The sequence below is a fragment of the Hemicordylus capensis genome, chromosome 16 (genome assembly GCF_027244095.1).
Source record: "Hemicordylus capensis ecotype Gifberg chromosome 16, rHemCap1.1.pri, whole genome shotgun sequence".
In the NCBI taxonomy this organism is placed as follows: Eukaryota; Metazoa; Chordata; class Lepidosauria; order Squamata; family Cordylidae; genus Hemicordylus; species Hemicordylus capensis.
The window spans coordinates 6,750,029-6,766,357 of record NC_069672.1 but is presented as its reverse complement, the minus strand read 5'-3'; the positions used below and the strand labels follow the sequence as shown (position 1 = coordinate 6,766,357).

General features: G+C 48.7%; 1 pseudogene; it reads right to left on the bottom strand.

The window, feature by feature from the left end:
- Window positions 1-2,035: 2,035 nt before the first annotated feature.
- LOC128338472 (zinc finger protein 271-like) lies at window positions 2,036-16,197 on the bottom strand (annotated as a pseudogene).
- Window positions 16,198-16,329: the final 132 nt, after the last annotated feature.

The window sequence follows — 16,329 nt, the reverse complement described above, 5'->3', positions numbered from 1 at the left end:
CAAATTAAACTGTTAAAGCATATCAAGAGAAACAGAAAGGTTGTGAAAATTGGGGCAGGAGGATGGGGTCCATGTACCAAACTATATTTATGCCAGGGCTTTTCAAGGAGAGATGATGGAGCTTGCAAGAGTTTGTGCCAGGGGCTAGGCCCCGCACAATCAGGGGTTTTATGGCCAGGGGCTTCTGCGTTACACATGGCAGAGTGTCAGACTCACCTGCCACCTTAGGAAAGAGCAGGCGCAGCGGCTGGTTGGATGCTGGGGACGGCACATTCTCCATCTGGCTCAGACATCACCACCGATTGCAACTGAAGCAGTAGCAGTGCATAGCCTGTGGCAGTGGGCTACTCAGTGGAGGAAACAGACTCCCCCAAAAGAGACCCCCCTCCTCATTGTGCCCACCCCTCTGACAAAGACACCAAACCAGAGCGGGGGGGAGAGCAAGAGAGAGAAGCAGGGAGGGCCCTGGTGCATCCTTGCAAGGGAGGACCTGTGACAGGACACCTGCCTTGTCTTCTCCTCCTCTTCCCACCAGCAACTTTTGCCCTTTAAAAGGGCCATTCATTTGCCAAAGAGCCCAGGAAGAAGGTGAGTCCTGCACCCCATCTAGGGACCCTTGGGTTGCCCCCTTCACCTTGGGTGCTCTGCCTGAGGTTGCCTTGGAGCGCCAGCAAACACTTCCCTCTGGCCAAGTGTATTTCAATCAGCCCTCCAGCGACTGGGATATTTTTCTTCTTGCTTCCGAACATCTGGGTTTATACTCTGCCTATGCTCTGGAGCTGGTATTCCCCAACACTAGACTTCACATTTAGAATGAGATGTCTCCGATCCAGGTGACCCCCTCTTATCTCTGCCAAGAGCATGGATTTGGAAATGGCCCACACTCCAAGGTCTTGGCCACTGCCTTCTTAAAGTGACTGGGGACATGTAAGCAGTGGTGAAATCCCTGCAGAGAATGGCTTTCCCAGGAGATGATGTTGCAGAGAAAGGACTTGTCCTCTAGATTGAAGCAAATGGAACAGGAAGCAACTTTAATTGAGAAGCCAGAGTTGGATACTTTTGACTAACTAAGCATAGGTGAAGAAAACAGCCCACACTCTCTCTCTCTGCATCAGAGATTGTTACTAACAGTCTCTGATGCAGAGAGCAGGGGAGGAGAGCCTCTCAGTTTGCATTCCAAGCAGCAATGGAGGAGCAGACAAAGCATCTTCGACTCCACCCTATGAGGCAGTGCAAATGCCGCCTTCAAAGAGAGGAGCATGCTCTGTGCCAAGAACAGAGGCATTGCTAGAGCAACATCCCCAGACTGGAGATGGTGTCAGAGGAAAGGAATCCAAGGGGGAGGAGATGCCATTCTCTGGCTGCTCCTGGTCCTCCTCCCCTCCCTCCCACTCACTCACCTCCTGGAGACCTTGAAGAGGACCAGCAAGAATGGAGGGCACCTCCGATACAACTCCAGACTCCCTGCCAGAGGTCCCTGAAGGAAACTCCAGCAAGGGGAAGGTAGGAGGCTCCTTCTTCCAGCAGCTGGGAAGTATTTGTGTTTTCGATTTGGGAACGTTGGAGTCCTTCAAGTGGTGTTGGACACAATTCAAACACAATAGCTGGGCTTAGCAGAAGCAGCCAGTGGCCAAGTAAGTGGGGTGGAGTTAAGATAAAATGAAATAAAAACACCTGAAGTTCAATGGGTATTGGATCAGCCCTGCCCACCCCTTGGACTCTCAGGACAGGCAATGGCTGGCTGCAGACCTAGCAGCTTGAGTTGATGGTTTGGCTGGAGAGGGGAGGCTGGGTGGTCCCTGTCAGAAATGCTGTGCACTGAGAAGGGGGCTTGACTAGATGGCCTCTAAGGTCCCTCCTAGCTCTCAAATATGATGAGAGCCCCATTTTGTCAGTAAAGCAAACTGCGGGGGAGGCAGGACATTGCATTAGTAATTATTTGTGTGCATATGTGTGTGTTTGAATATAAATAAATATGAAAATTTCTAAAAATGGCAAGTTAAAAATTTAATGCGGTTTCAAAAACCATCGTACATGATTTTCATTTAGAGAAGAGCGAAGGGAACCAGCAGTGAGGCCAGTGAGCACTGCGAAATGTCCCAAACAGGAGAGCAGTCTCCAAAGCTCCTATAAGCTTAATGAAAAGAAAAAAAGCAGAAGGAAGGGAGGGGTGTTGAAGACTTCTCTCGCCCCAATGGAGGAGAAGGCCATGGCCTGAATCTAAACACACCAGCCGCAACCTCTTCCCCAAGGGATGCTTGTGGGCAGGGGCCCCACAGCCCCAGGAGGAGGGGGCGTTCCCTGGGGTTGAATCCTGGACTGCAAGGGATTCAAGGAGGCTGCCACCACCGCCATCCTCTTGATCTTGATGTAGGGAAGCCCACTCTCCATATAAGGTTCCTGGGGGAGGTTAAAGTGGCCAAACCCTCCGCAAAAGGGCTGAGCAGGCGTGTGGGGCCAAGGCAGACCCACAAGAAAGGGTAGTAGCACACTGCAGCAGCAAGGTTTTCTGATCAGGTTAAAAGGAAAAGGTATTCATTAAATGAGACAACACAGATTCCAGCAATACAGGAAAGAATAATACAATTCCCTTTATGCATCTACCTGAACTGGTCCTAACTGGTTGCACTGGCTGCAGCCTTCCCATCTCCCCAGCAGCCCTTAGCTGGCTGCTTCCTCAGGGCACAGACCAACCAACAAGCCAAATCTTCTGCTGGAGACTGAGCCAGGAATCCCTGCTCAGTCCTCCAGATTGCTCCCTTGGATTTGAACTTCCTGGGCTCTCCCCCCACCTTCTAAAGGAAGCCCCCCCCACCCAGCAGTTGCTCTGAGCCCTGAAGTCTTCTGATCACTAGTCTGGGAGGAAGGAGAGGGCAACTGGGGTACTCCAGGAGGTCACAATCTATAACAAGGGTTTGCCAGCAAGAAAGCAATTTCAGTCATATATTTATGGCAAAAAGGCACTCAGACCTTACACTGTAAAGTATTGACATGCATACATCAAATAGGAATACAAGCAATATTGGCCTATATCGACAGGATGCGTCTCCTCTGCTCAAAGTATTTCAAAATCACATTAGAGTCTCTTAGATAGATCTGGTTGGTCGACTCACACTGGATTTAAATGCCAAATTGGCAAATAAAGTCGGGCATTCAAAATCTGGCGAGAGGCAGTTACAAGGGTATGGTCTGATTAAAAATTTGGCTGGATGTCTGCTGCGATTACTGATGGTGTTGTTGTTGTTGTTATTATTATTATTATTATTATTATTATTATTATTATTATTATTATTATTAATTCGATTTCTATACCGCCCCTCCAAAAATGGCTCAGGGCGGTTTACAAAGAGAAATAACAAACAAATAATATGGCTCCCTGTCCCCCAAAGGGCTCACATTCTAAAAAAAACCATAAGACACACACCAGCCACAGTCACTGGAAGTACTGTGCTGGGGGTGGATAGGGCCAGTTACTCTCTCCCTGCTAAATAAAGAGAATCACCACGGTAAAAGGTGCCTCTTTGCCCAGTTAGCAGGGTTTTAAAAAATCAGAAATTAAAATATAGTCAATCTTTGAATAGGATTTAAACCTGGGAGAATAAGAAGTGTAATTTCTGGCTAATGGATTAGCCTCTCTCCATACATCTTTAAGGGCAAACTGTCTAAATAGTTTCCCTATTGAACTAAACTTCTGTTTGCCTAAAAGTTCCCCTCTCAAAATTTTATCTTGCCTGTAATCAGCAACACAATTAAAGTCTCCACCTACATTTACATTACCTTGACTAAATTTCTGCAGTCTAGAACGTGTGCTAAATAAAAAGTGATATTGATTTTGATTAGGGCAATAAAGCGATGCTTTATTGCACCATAGCATCATGTTTACCCTTAATAAAAATATATCGTCCCTTTAGATCTTTCTTAACTTGGACCTGCTGAAAACCAAAGGATTGATCCTGCATGATTGCTAGTCCCCTGGCCCTGGATCAGAGCTGTTCAACTTTGACCGTCCAGCTATTTTGGGACTACAGCTCCCATAACCCCCAATAAAGTAAAGTGTGCCATCAAGTCGGTGTCGACTCCTGGCAATCACAGAGCCCTGTGGTTTTCTTTTGGTAGAATACAGGAGGGGTTTACCATTGCCTCCTGCTGCACAGTACAAAATGATGCCTTTCAGCATCTTCCTTTATCGCTGCAGCCCAATACGGGTGTTTCTCATAGTCTGGGAAATGTATCCGTAGGGATTCGAACCAGTAACTTCATGCTTGCTAGGCAAGTCATTTCCCTGCTGCTCCATTAGGTGGCTATAGTCAGGGAGTATGGGAATTGTAGGCCAACAGGAGGGCCAAAGTTGAGCAGCCCTGCCCTAGATGACCCTGGGGACGTATACTGCTGTCCCACTTGGGGATGGCTGAACACATCCTTCTCGTCAGTGCCCCAAACATGATCTTCCTGTAAAGCTGTAATCACAGGGTTTTCCTCCAAGAATTGCATTAAGTACTCTCCTTCATGGTATTGGTGCTCACAATATTATTGGGGACTATCTTAAGCTTCGCCTCCCTATGAATGTCAGTTGTGGTGCTTAATGTCCATTGTAGTACTTTCTTGCTGCTTAATACTTGAAATAGGGGCACTACGCTGTACGCTGTATGATGTGATGTTGTCTGAGGGAGGCAAGCAATTATTGTCTGGATCCGAAATGGAGGGCCTAATGGAGGCAACTGAATCGTCATCAAGCTTCAAGAAAGAGTCCACATCTTGAGCACAGTTTTTCATGGAGCCAGAAGGTTGTTATAATGTGATTGGACTCTCCCCTATTGCCTTGGGATTAAGTTCCATTTCCCTCAGATAATCACTCCTACGTGAAGTCACTATCAACATACTCACCTCCTCTAAGGGAAAATCAAACTTCATTAAAGGTTTCTAATAAGTCTGGTCCTTTAGAAATTTATTTCCTTACATTCTCCATCCAGTGGAGTTTTGTCAGTATTAACCTTAACTCCATCAGTCAGTTTGTCTTCCACTAAAGAGCTTTCCAGACTCACATCTTGGATGTCATTATGCAAGGAAATGTTGGATACTAAAGAGTCATGCCTCTGAAATTCCTGCCTTTTATGTAAATGGAGTGAAGTTTTTTTACAGGAGGAAGAATATTAAGGGGTTCAGCTGTCACATCAATTTAACATTTCAGCCTTAAGTCCCTCTAAATTTGATATTTCTTTTTATTCTTTTATTAAGAATGCTTTGATAAAGTTAAAAGGTTTTTCATTTCAAAATATCTTCTTGAATCTTTAAAGCATACAAAGTACATTCTGTTTATTCTGCATGGTCATGGTTACTGACAACGCAAATGACATGTGTGGTGGCCATGTACATGCCAGCGTCACGCAAGGGCAACTGGGAGAGAGCGTCGTTGGTGCATGAAGAAAGCTGGGAGGAGAGCTGTGATTTAGGAAGTGGTGTCAAGAGGTGGAGGAGCAGATATGAACATATTGGGTTGGGGTTATGAATCACCCTTCAAATCACAATTCGTGCACATACCTAGTGGGTTCTGTGATGTATAGTAAGATCTCCACTCTCTACTATTTCAACACTCTGAGCATTTATGTGGTTTCTCCCCAATATGGATTCTATTGTGTATAATAAGTTGTCCCCTCTGGCTGAAGGTCTTTCCACACCCCAAGCATTTATGTGGTTTCTCCCCAGTGTGGGTTCTGTGATGTATAGTAAGATTTCCACTCTGGCTGAAACTCTTTCCACACTCAAAGCAGTTATGGGGTTTCTCCCCCGTGTGGGTTCTACGGTGTATAATAAAATGTCCCCTCTGGCTGAAGCTCTTTCCACACTCCTGGCATTTATGTGGTTTCTCCTCAGTGTGGGTTCTGTGGTGTCTAATAAGATGTCCTCTTTGGCTGAAGCTCTTCCCACATTCCAGGCATTTATGTGGTTTCTCCCCAGTGTGGGTTTTGTGATGTACAGTAAGATTTCCACTCGTGCTGAAGCTTTTTCCACATTCCAAGCATTTATGTGGTTTCTCCCCAGTGTGGGTTCTATGGTGTATAGTAAGATCTCCACTCTGGCTGAAGCTTTTTCCACACTCCAAGCATTTATGTGGTTTCTCCCCAGTGTGGGTTCTGTGATGTATAGTAAGATCTCCACTCTGGCTGAAGCTCCTTCCACACTCAAAGCATTTATGTGCTTTCTACCCAGTGTGGGTTCTGTGGTGTATTAGAAGCTTTCCCCTCTCATTGAAACTCTTTCCACACTCCAGGCATTTATGTGGTTTCTCCCCAGTGTGGGTTCTGTGATGTATAGTAAGATTTCCCCTCTCACTAAAGCACTTTCCACACTCCAGGCATTTATGTGGTTTCTCCCCAGTGTGGGTTCTGTGGTGTATACTAAGATTTCCCCTCTCACTGAAGCTCTTCCCACACTCCAGGCATTTATGTGGTTTCTCCGCAGTGTGGGTTCTGTGATGCTTAGTAAGTTCTCCACTCATGCTGAAGCTTTTTCCACACTCCAAGCATCTATGTGGTTTCTCCCCAGTGTGGGTTCTGTGGTGTCTAATAAGATGTCCTCTCTTGCTGAAGCTCTTCCCACACTCCAAGCATCTATGTGGTTTCTCCCCAGTGTGGGTTTTTTGGTGTATAATAAGATTTCCTCTCTGGCTGAAGCTCTTCCCACACTCTGAGCATTTATGTGGTTTCTCCCCAGTATGCGTTCTATGGTGTTGAGAAAGATGTTCACTCTGGCTGAAGCTCTTTCCACACTCCAAGCATTTATGTGGTTTCTCCCCAGTGTGGGTTCTGTAGTGTGTAATAAGTTGTCCACTCGTGCTGAAGCTCTTCCCACACTCTAAGCATTTATGTGGTTTCTCTCCAGTGTGGGTTTTGTAATGTATAGTAACATCTCCACTCGTGCTGAAGCTCTTCCCACATTCCAAGCATTTATGTGGTTTCTCCCTAGTTTGGGTTCTGTGGTGCTTATTAAGCTTTCCATTTGTGCTAAAGTTTTCCCCACAATCCAAACATTCATATAATTTCTCACTTGAGTGCATTTCCCAGTGATGTTCAAAGCTTCATTCAGAAGTGAAGCTTTTGCTACTCAGAGGGCACAGGTTTCTTTCTCTTTCTTTTTGCATTATTTTTGGACTCTATTTTGACAAGCCGGACCTCCAATTTTGTTCCTCTATTTGACTCCAATTTTTTGTCTGTGTTCTTCCCTCTTTTTCCATACAGCACCACCCATCAATTCTCTGCTGGCTTTCCCACCATTTTTCCTTTCCCAACTCTCATTTGCTGGAAGGAAGAGAGAAAACTGGTAAGAGCCTGGGACAGAAAAGGAGGGTTGATGAGGTCACGTGAAGAGAAATAGTGGAAATGCAGACAAGAGGTTAGCAGTCATTTCCATATCCCATGGCTATGTGATTACGCTAAAAGCTCAAATTAATGAAAGAATGAAAAATATATAGCAAAGAGAACTGGCTTCAGACAATGACGTGGAGCTGGAGAAGGAAATTGCGGAGGCATCAAAGAGAGGCAGAGTTGTCATAATGGGTATCTTTAATCACCCTCTCTCAGAATGGGGAACAAGGAGGCCAAATTTCTAGATAAATGTGGGGGGAGGGGCAGGGGGTGGCAAGAGAGTGTGGGGTGGGAGGGAGGGGGGGAAAGCCGGCCCCAAAGAGTGCACAGATGCTCTGTGCGGGTTGGCTAGTGCCCATTTAATGTGTGTACTTCAAGTGAGCAGGCAGGGAAGCAGCTCTCCACAGAAGACAAAGGGGCCAAAGCCCCCAGTTCTGCCTTGGGAAAGAATTGCCTCTCAACAGCTGATCACTCCCCATGACTCTATCATTTTATTTACTTATGTTTATGGGAAGGTGCCCTCTTTGAAGCAGGAAAGGAAGCCTAGGAACCATAGAGAAGGAGGGGAGGGATAGGCCTGCATCTGGGAAAGGAAGGTCCAGAAGGGTTCGAGAGATCTGATTGGAGGGATACCCTCTACCCAACTTGGTCTCTACACCTGATTCTATTTTCCCCACGGGTATAAGAAACCACAGATATACTAACTGCACATTTAAAGGTATAGGAACTGGCCCCATTATCTCCTGGCAAAGAGAAGGAGAAAGGAAAGAAATTGTTAGTTAAATATTGATTTGCAAGGATCAACTTTCCCCTTTCTGTAGCTTTGGGGACAATCTGGGTTTCCAGCCCGGTGGGAGGGACGGACCAGAGCACCACAGTGAGCAACCCATTCAAAGGACTTGAGTTGCTGTGCCCAGGGGCCATACCTGGCACGCCAGCGCATGCCCTGCCTCTGACATCAGACGCCCAGGGGACATGGTCATGGGAGACGCGTTCCCAGCCAGGCTGCCCGCCCAGTGCTGGCTGAAGCTGCTCAGAAATCGAGCCCAACGGCTGACGTCAGACAGGCCCGTAGCCAGCCTAAATGTTGGGGTGGGGGGGAGGGGGCGGCGGCAGCTGATCTGGCTCCTGCCAGTCCAAAGTGCATGCAACATACATGATGTTTTTAATGTTGGTTTTTAAAAATGGGATTAAAAAAAAAATAGCGGTGGCAGCCCCAGTCATCCTCCCAGCTATGGGCCTGCAGGGGACAAGGGCTGGGCCAGGAGCTGCTGGCATCACCCCCACGCCACTGATCCAAGCGAAGAGCTTTTGGAAGCTCTGCTGGCTTCTGACTCCATCCCCTGCACAGCTTGCTGCTGCTGGCTGCCCTCCTCCTCACAACCATGCTGGGACATATAATTCTCTGAAGAAAAAGCTTCAGGGAGATGTTGATGGAGACTGATCCCCCCTCCCCCCACATGCTTTTACTTCCCCTTAAAGGTAAAGTGTGCCATCAAGTCGATTTCGACTCCTGGCGCCCACAGAGCCCTGTGGTTTTTTTTAGAATACAGGAGGGGTTGACCATTGCCTCCTCCCGCGCAGTATGAGATGATGCCTTTCAGCATCTTCCTATATCGCTGCTGCCCAATATAGTACCAGCGGGGATTCGAACCGGCAGCCTTCTGCTTGCTAGTCAAGCATTTCCCCACTTTCCCCCTTACCTTGCTCTGTATCCAAAGCATCCAGCAACCAGTGGTGGGTCTTTCCAGGTTGGGAGCAGGATCACTGTGGGTTTAATAACACAGGCAATAATCTTTCATGTATCACTGACCTCTTGCACCCGAGCTCCGACTCAAATGAGCAACAGGACATTAAGGAAACGCTGGATCTTTATTCCTAGCAGGCTTCTGCAGCTCATGCAGCTCCCTTCTGCTAGGGATGTGCAATCTGGTTTGACCCCGAAACAGTTTAGGTTCGAAACCAACCCACCCACTCACCACCCCCCGGTTTGGTCCAACCCCAGACTGAACACCCCCCAAAGTTCAAGGGGTTCTTGAGTTCAAAATTCTTTTAAAAATTTTTTTAAAAAAACCTTCTACTCCCCTCGGGGGAGTTCCTGGAAGTGGCGGGGTGTCCACGGAGGTTCCCCCTCCCCCCTGCCGGCCTTCGAAATGACCCCCTTGGCCAGTTCGGCCACTCCTCGGCCGGTTTCCGGCCTTCACCTGGTTGCCCGGTGGCCATTATGGAGGCTGTGCACCTGCGCATATGGCCTCTGCATGGCCCGGGCCATAATGGCCACCGAGTGAAGGCCGAAAACCGGCCAGTCCCTTGCCCGGGGCTGCTGCTCCTCGATGGGGTTGCGAACAGGGCGGGAGGGGAGTGAACTGCTTCCCTCCCTATCCCAGCAACGGAGCTGCCTCCTCTCCCAGGCAGAGAAGGAAGGAAAGGAGGAAGGGAGGCACCCAGGCCTTGTAGTTGCAGCTTCCAAGGGACGTCTCTCTCCAGCCATCTATCTCACCTCTCTCCGTTTAACCCTTACACTGACCTTCCCCTGCCAGCAAAAGAGACTCCTTCAAAGAAGCCTGCTGGAGAAGAGGAGAAGAGGATTCCATCTCCCCCAGGGTGTGAGACTGGGGTGTCTGCCTCTTCTCTTCTGCCCTCCCTGGTTGCCATCTGCTTCCCCCAGGACTGCTTGTGGAGAGGCTTTGCAGGACTGGGGTTGTAAGGGTGAGTGGGCAGTTTTTTCCTGGTTCCACCTGCTGAGCTTACTGCTCAGCCTATATAGGAAGACTGCCAGTGGCGGCGGGCCCGCCACCGGCAGGGTCGCCACTGAAGGGGTGACACCAAAGGGGGTTGCCCCTCTGGGGGAGCCACTTCGGGGGAGAAACGAGGGTGAGGGCTGGACACTTTGTCCAACCATTTGTATAGGGGGAGGCTTCTGTTTAATCAGTTTTAGGTTGTGCTGAGGTTAGGTTGAAGTTGTAATGTGTGTGGCTTTGTCTGGAGATGGGGAGCCAGGGAGTGCCTTCGTTGAAGGTGGGGCAGCTATTCCTGTGGTGGTGGGGAATAGAAAAAGAAACGCTGGCAGGTCAGCAGGCTGTTCCGGGGAAAGGGTGGTCAGAAATCTAATAGCTGTCCCCCTTTCCGGCTCTCCTGCCAGCTCTTTGATCTCGGGGAGCACTGCCAACATCCCACATAACCTTACCTTGCTTCTCTGCAATGCCAGGTCGGTCCAAAATAAATCAGAACTCATCCATGATTTGATCATGGATGAAGGGGCCGACCTGATGTGTATTACTGAGACTTGGTTGGGGGAGGCTAGTGGTCCAGTTTAGTCCCAGCTTCTCCCGCCAGGATATTCTGTAGAGGAGCAGGTGAGGGGACGTGGGCGGGGAGGTGGAGTGGCTGTGGTCTATAAGGATAACATCTCCCTTACCAGGGTCCCTATTAGGGTATCGGACCATATCGAATGTGTGTACTTGAGTTTGGGGACCAGGGATAGATTGGGACTTCTGTTGGTGTACCGATCGCCCCGCTGCCCAACGGAATCCCTTACTGAGCTCACGGACTTGGTCGCGGAACTTGCGTTGGAGTCTCCCAGACTTTTGGTGCTGGGGGACTTCAATGTTCATTTTGGGACCAATTTGTCCGGGGCAGCTCAGGAGTTCATAGCGGCCATGATGACTATGGGCCTATCCCAAGCGGTCTCTGGATTGACGCATATTGCAGGTCACACGCTTGATTTGGTCTTTTATTCTGATCAGGGTGGTGCTCCGTGGGTGGGGACTCCTTCGATCTCCCCGTTGTCATGGACAGACCACCATCTGGTTAAGGTTGGACTTACAACCACTTCCCACCTCCGCAGGGGCGAGGGGCCTATTAGAATGGTCCGCCCGAAGAGGTTACTGGATCCGGTAGGATTCCAAGAAGCCTTGGAGGGATTTAATGTTGGCTCTGCAGGTGATCCTGTTGATGCCCTGGTTGAAAACTGGAACAACTTGCTCACCAGGGCAGTAGACACGATTGCTCCTAAGCGTCCCCTCCGACCTGCTTCAAAATTGGCCCCTTGGTATACGGAAGATCTACGGGGGCTGAAGCGGCAAGGTAGGTGACTGGAGCGCAAGTGGAGAAAAACTCGACTCGAATCCAACAGATTACGACATGGAGCACATTTAAAGATCTATGCTCAGGTGATACGTGCGGCAAAGAAGCGGTTCTTTTCTGCCCGTATTGCCTCTGCGAGTTCATGTCCAGCAGAGTTGTTCAGGGTTGTCAGGGGACTAGTATCTGCTCCCTCTCCCTTGAACCAGAATTTGGAAGTATCAGTTACCCGCTGTGGTGTGTTTAATGAATTTTTCGCAGACAAAATCTCTCGGATTCGGGCCGACCTAGATGGAGACTCCACAATTAATCTGATGTCTGAACTGGAGGTGTCCGACAACCCCTCTTATACGATTCGGCTGGATCAATTTCAGTTTGTGACTCCTGAGGATGTGGACAAGCTGCTTGGAGCAGTGAGGCCTACCACTTGTCCTCTTGACCCTTGTCCAACATGGCTTGTTCTGTCTAGCAGGGAGACTGTTGTAGGCGGCCTGGTAGAAATCATAAATGCTTCTCTGAGGGAGGGCAGGATGCCTCCTTGTCTTAAGGAGGCAATTATTAGACCTCTTCTAAAGAAGCCTGCGTTAGATCCCTCAGAGTTGAGCAATTATAGGCCAGTTTCCAATCTCCCATGGCTGGGCAAAGTAATTGAGAGGGTGGTGGCCTCTCAGCACTAGGCGGTCTTGGAGGAAACTGATTATCTAGACCCATTTCAAACTGGTTTTCGGGCGGGCTATGGGGTGGAGACTGCCTTGGTCGGCCTGATGGATGATCTCCAATTGGCAATGGACAGAGGAAGTGTGACTCTGTTGGTCCTCTTGGATCTCTCAGCGGCTTTCGATACTATCGACCATAGTATCCTTCTGGAACGTCTGAGGGGGTTGGGGGTGGGAGGCACTGTTTTTCAGTGGTTCCACTCCTACCTCTCGGACAGATTCCAGATGGTGTCGATTGGAGATTGTTGCTCTTCAAAATCTGAGCTTAGGTATGGTGTTCCTCAAGGCTCCATACTCTCTCCAATGCTTTTTAACATCTACATGAAACCGCTGGGAGAGATCATCAGGGGATTTGGAGCTGGGTGTTACCAGTATGCTGATGATACCCAGATCTACTTCTCCATGTCAACTTCTTCAGGAGTTGGCATATACTCCCTAAATGCCTGCCTGGAAGCAGTAATGGGCTGGATGAGGGAGAATAAACTGAAGCTGAATCCAGATAAGACGGAGGTACTTATTGTGCGGGGTCAGAACTCCAGAGACAATTTTGATCTGCCTGTTCTAGACGGGGTCACACTTCCTCAACAGGAACAGGTTCGCAGTCTGGGAGTACTGGATCAACATCTCTCCTTGGTTTCTCAGGCTGAGGCGGTGGCCAGGAGTGCCTTCTATCAGCTTCGGCTGATATGCCAGCTGCGCCCATTTCTCGAGATCAGTGACCTCAAAACAGTGGTACATTTGTTGGTAACCTCCAGACTGGACTTCTGTAATACGCTCTACGTGGGGCTTCCTTTGTACGTAGTCCGGAAACTTCCGTTGGTCCAGAATGCGGCAGCCAGGTTGGTCTCTGGGTCATCTCGGAGAGACCACATTACTCCTTTGTTGATGGAGTTACACTGGCTGCCAGTAGGTTTCCGGGCAAAATACAAGTGCTAGTTATTACTTATAAAGCCCTAAACGGCTTAGGCCCCGGGTATCTAAGAGAGCGTCTTCTTCGCTATGAGCCCCACCGGCCGCTGAGGTCACTTGAGGAGGTCCGTCTCCAGTTGCCACCAACTCGTTTGGTGGCTACACAGAGATGGGCCTTTTTGGCTGCTGCCCCGAGATTGTGGAATGCGCTCCCTGCTGAGATACGATCCTCCCCATCTCTGGCAATTTTCAGAAAACACCTGAAAACACATCTCTTCAGCCAGGCTTTCTCAGCTTTTTAAAAATTTGTTTTTAAATTGTTTTGATTGTTTAATTGTAGTTTTATGATGTTTTTAATTGTTAATCATTGTTATGTTTTATAATTTTTATTTTAATTATTAACTGTTTTTAAGGTGTTTTAATGAGCCTTTTGGAAGGGCGGTATAAAAGTTTTAATAATAAATAAATAAATAAATAAATAAAGAGAGGGCAAGCAGGTAGGGATGTGCACGGAACCGGTTCGAAGAACCGGCAGTTCTGCCGGCTCGAAGACGGCGGGGGTCTCCCTTTAAGAGCGGCGGGAGGGTGTAATTACTCCTCCTGCCACCATTGGTTTTTTAACAGCCCATCAGGGCAGCAGCGTACCTCCCTCCTCCCCATTGCCCTTGTGTTCCGGATGTGACCGGACGCTGACATGCTTGCGTCCCGCTCCGGTTCCGTGCACACCCCTACAAGCAGGAGGAGGAGGAGGAGAAGCCATTGAACTCCCTGCTCTTGATTGCACTGTGGTCTCTGCTATTGGTATCTTCTTGAAATCATAAACTGTTTTAAATCACTACTTGGTCACAGCACTATCAGAGAGATGATGCCTCCCAGTACCAAGCATTCTTGGAGAGAAGAAATCCCGCTTTCTTTTTAGAGGAATTCCAGTCCTGGCTCATCACAGCCAGCTTTAGCTGCTGCTTATTAGGGATTAAGAGCTGGAGTGACACTCAGCTGCAGCTTGCAAAGAATTCAGAGACTACTTCAGCCACCTAGAGGCAAGACCTCTACAGATATGCTGCACTTGGGACTCATCATGGTTATAAGCACTTAGAAGCATGAGCATGTCTCTGATGTGATGTGGAAGAATTCCTGTTTTCTTACAAACTGCTGGGGGTGGGGCACACACCACACAGGTGGCCCTTTGTAGTTCCAGACTTGGTTGGGGGTGGGGAGGGGGGGCGTGTCACACTTCAGCTGTGGAAAACTGGAGAGAAAAGTATGGCCTTTCTGGGGGCCACACCCTGGACACCTGCCTAACTAGCCCTGCAGAAGGACTGGAGCCCAGATCAACCCGAATGCGAGAGATTTTATCTGCAAAGAACTCACTGAATAAGTTACAGTGAGACACTGTTTCTGGAAACTGATTTGAAATGGGAGGGGCTTGAGCTAATCCCCTAACAATCCTGAACAGCTCTGCTGGACGAGAACTTGCAGACGCAATACGCGCAGAATGAAACCGCTTCCTTTCCTAATGGAAGACGTGGAATAGCCTTTTTCACAGCTGACACACGCACTGTGCAGTCCACCACAACCCCAAGATGCTGCTGCTGGAGCTTTTCCAGACAGCAGGCTTAACCGCAAGGCTTTCCCCCGTGGTCAGCACATAATGGATACTCGGACACAAAGAGAGGGCTTATTAAATCCCAGACATATATGGGGCTAGCTGCCAATACGGAGGGAAGTACCCGAATCACGTGGGGAGTGCTCCCTGATATATCGCACGGACTTCGGGGGAAATCTGGCCTATATGTGAATGCACACCCAGCCTCGTAAAGTAAACTCAAGGTAAAGTCCCCGTCTGGGAAGCTCCATGTTAGTCAGCTCAGTCAGACCCCATCTGCAAAGATGTGAAGTTGGGGGTTTTTGCCCCAGTGCACCTCACTTTACACCTACTTACATTGAATCATACTGGCCATTTGGTGCACCCTCTCCTGGTTTGGAGAAATCCTTTTGGAGTTTAATAAGGTCCATTAATACTGAGACTTTGGTTTAATGGATTTTTAAATCAATCAATCAATCAATCAATGATGAATATAAGGAGAGCGAAGAGGGGATTGACTAGGACTGGGGAGATCCAAGTTCGCATCCCTCCCCATTCAGCAACAAAGCTCAGGGCTTGACTTATTACCAACTAGTAATTTTAAGCCCGTTAAAATAATGGGCGCTAGTACCTCCCCCCCCTTTCTTCCTTCTCCCTCTCTCTCACCTTCCTTTTCTTCCTCCCCCACTTTCTCTCTCTCTCTCTCTTTCATTTCTTCCTTTTCTCTCCGTCTTTCCTTTCCTTCCTTTCTTTCCCCTCTTCTCCTTCCTTCTTTTTTCTTTCTCTTTCCCTCTTTCCTTCCTTTCTTCTCTCTCTCTCTCCATTTCTTCCTTCTCCCTCCCTCTCACCCTCCTTTCCATCGTGTCTTCCACCTCTTCTCACTCCCTTCTTTCTGTTTCTTTCTCTTTTCCTCTTTTCTTCCTTTAATGGGCTCGCTCTTTGGGGCTGGCGGGTCCTCCCTCCCTTTTGTCTTTTATCCTTCTCCCTCACTCCTTTCTCCTGTTTCTTTCTGCTTCCTTCCTTAGATCTCTCTTTCCTTCTTTCCCTCCCTCCCTCCTTCTTTCTTTTGTCCTTTCCCCTCCCTTCTCTCTCTTTTCTTCCCGTTTTGGCTGGTCAATAGCAGCAATATTTGGGACCAACGGAAGTTTCTAAGAACTCTTCAAAGGCAGCCCTTTAGCATTTGTTTTTAAGCTGTTTGTGGCAATCTGTGTAGGGTTTAAATAAAGGGGGGAGGAGTCTGAATCAGGCCCATGGCAAGAGCAAAGAGTAAAGCCTCCTTCCCTATTCTGTGATCCCGATAGCGGGATAGTGGCCAACTGGGGAACTGGGGAAGCCCGCAGTGGGGGAAAGAAAGAAACCACACATTCCCCTTGGTGTTCCCCACTGGGTGTTGGGGGGCATGCTGGGTGTTGGGGGGCATGCCCCCTCTGGTCCTGAAGGGAATCAACAGCCATCCCGGTGAGTGGGCAATGACACCCGCTATCCTCCATGGACGTGTCTCCTTCTGTGGGGCTGTTAGGGAAAGGCCCCAGAGACTGGAGACTTTGCTTTCATCAATCCACCCCCCCCCCCGCCCTTGAGCAGCAGGGAGTGCAGAAGACGCCAGCAACGCTCTCCTCCGTTCTTGCCTGCCTTAAAGATCCACTCCAAGTAGCCGTTGAGTTCCGGGGGGGGG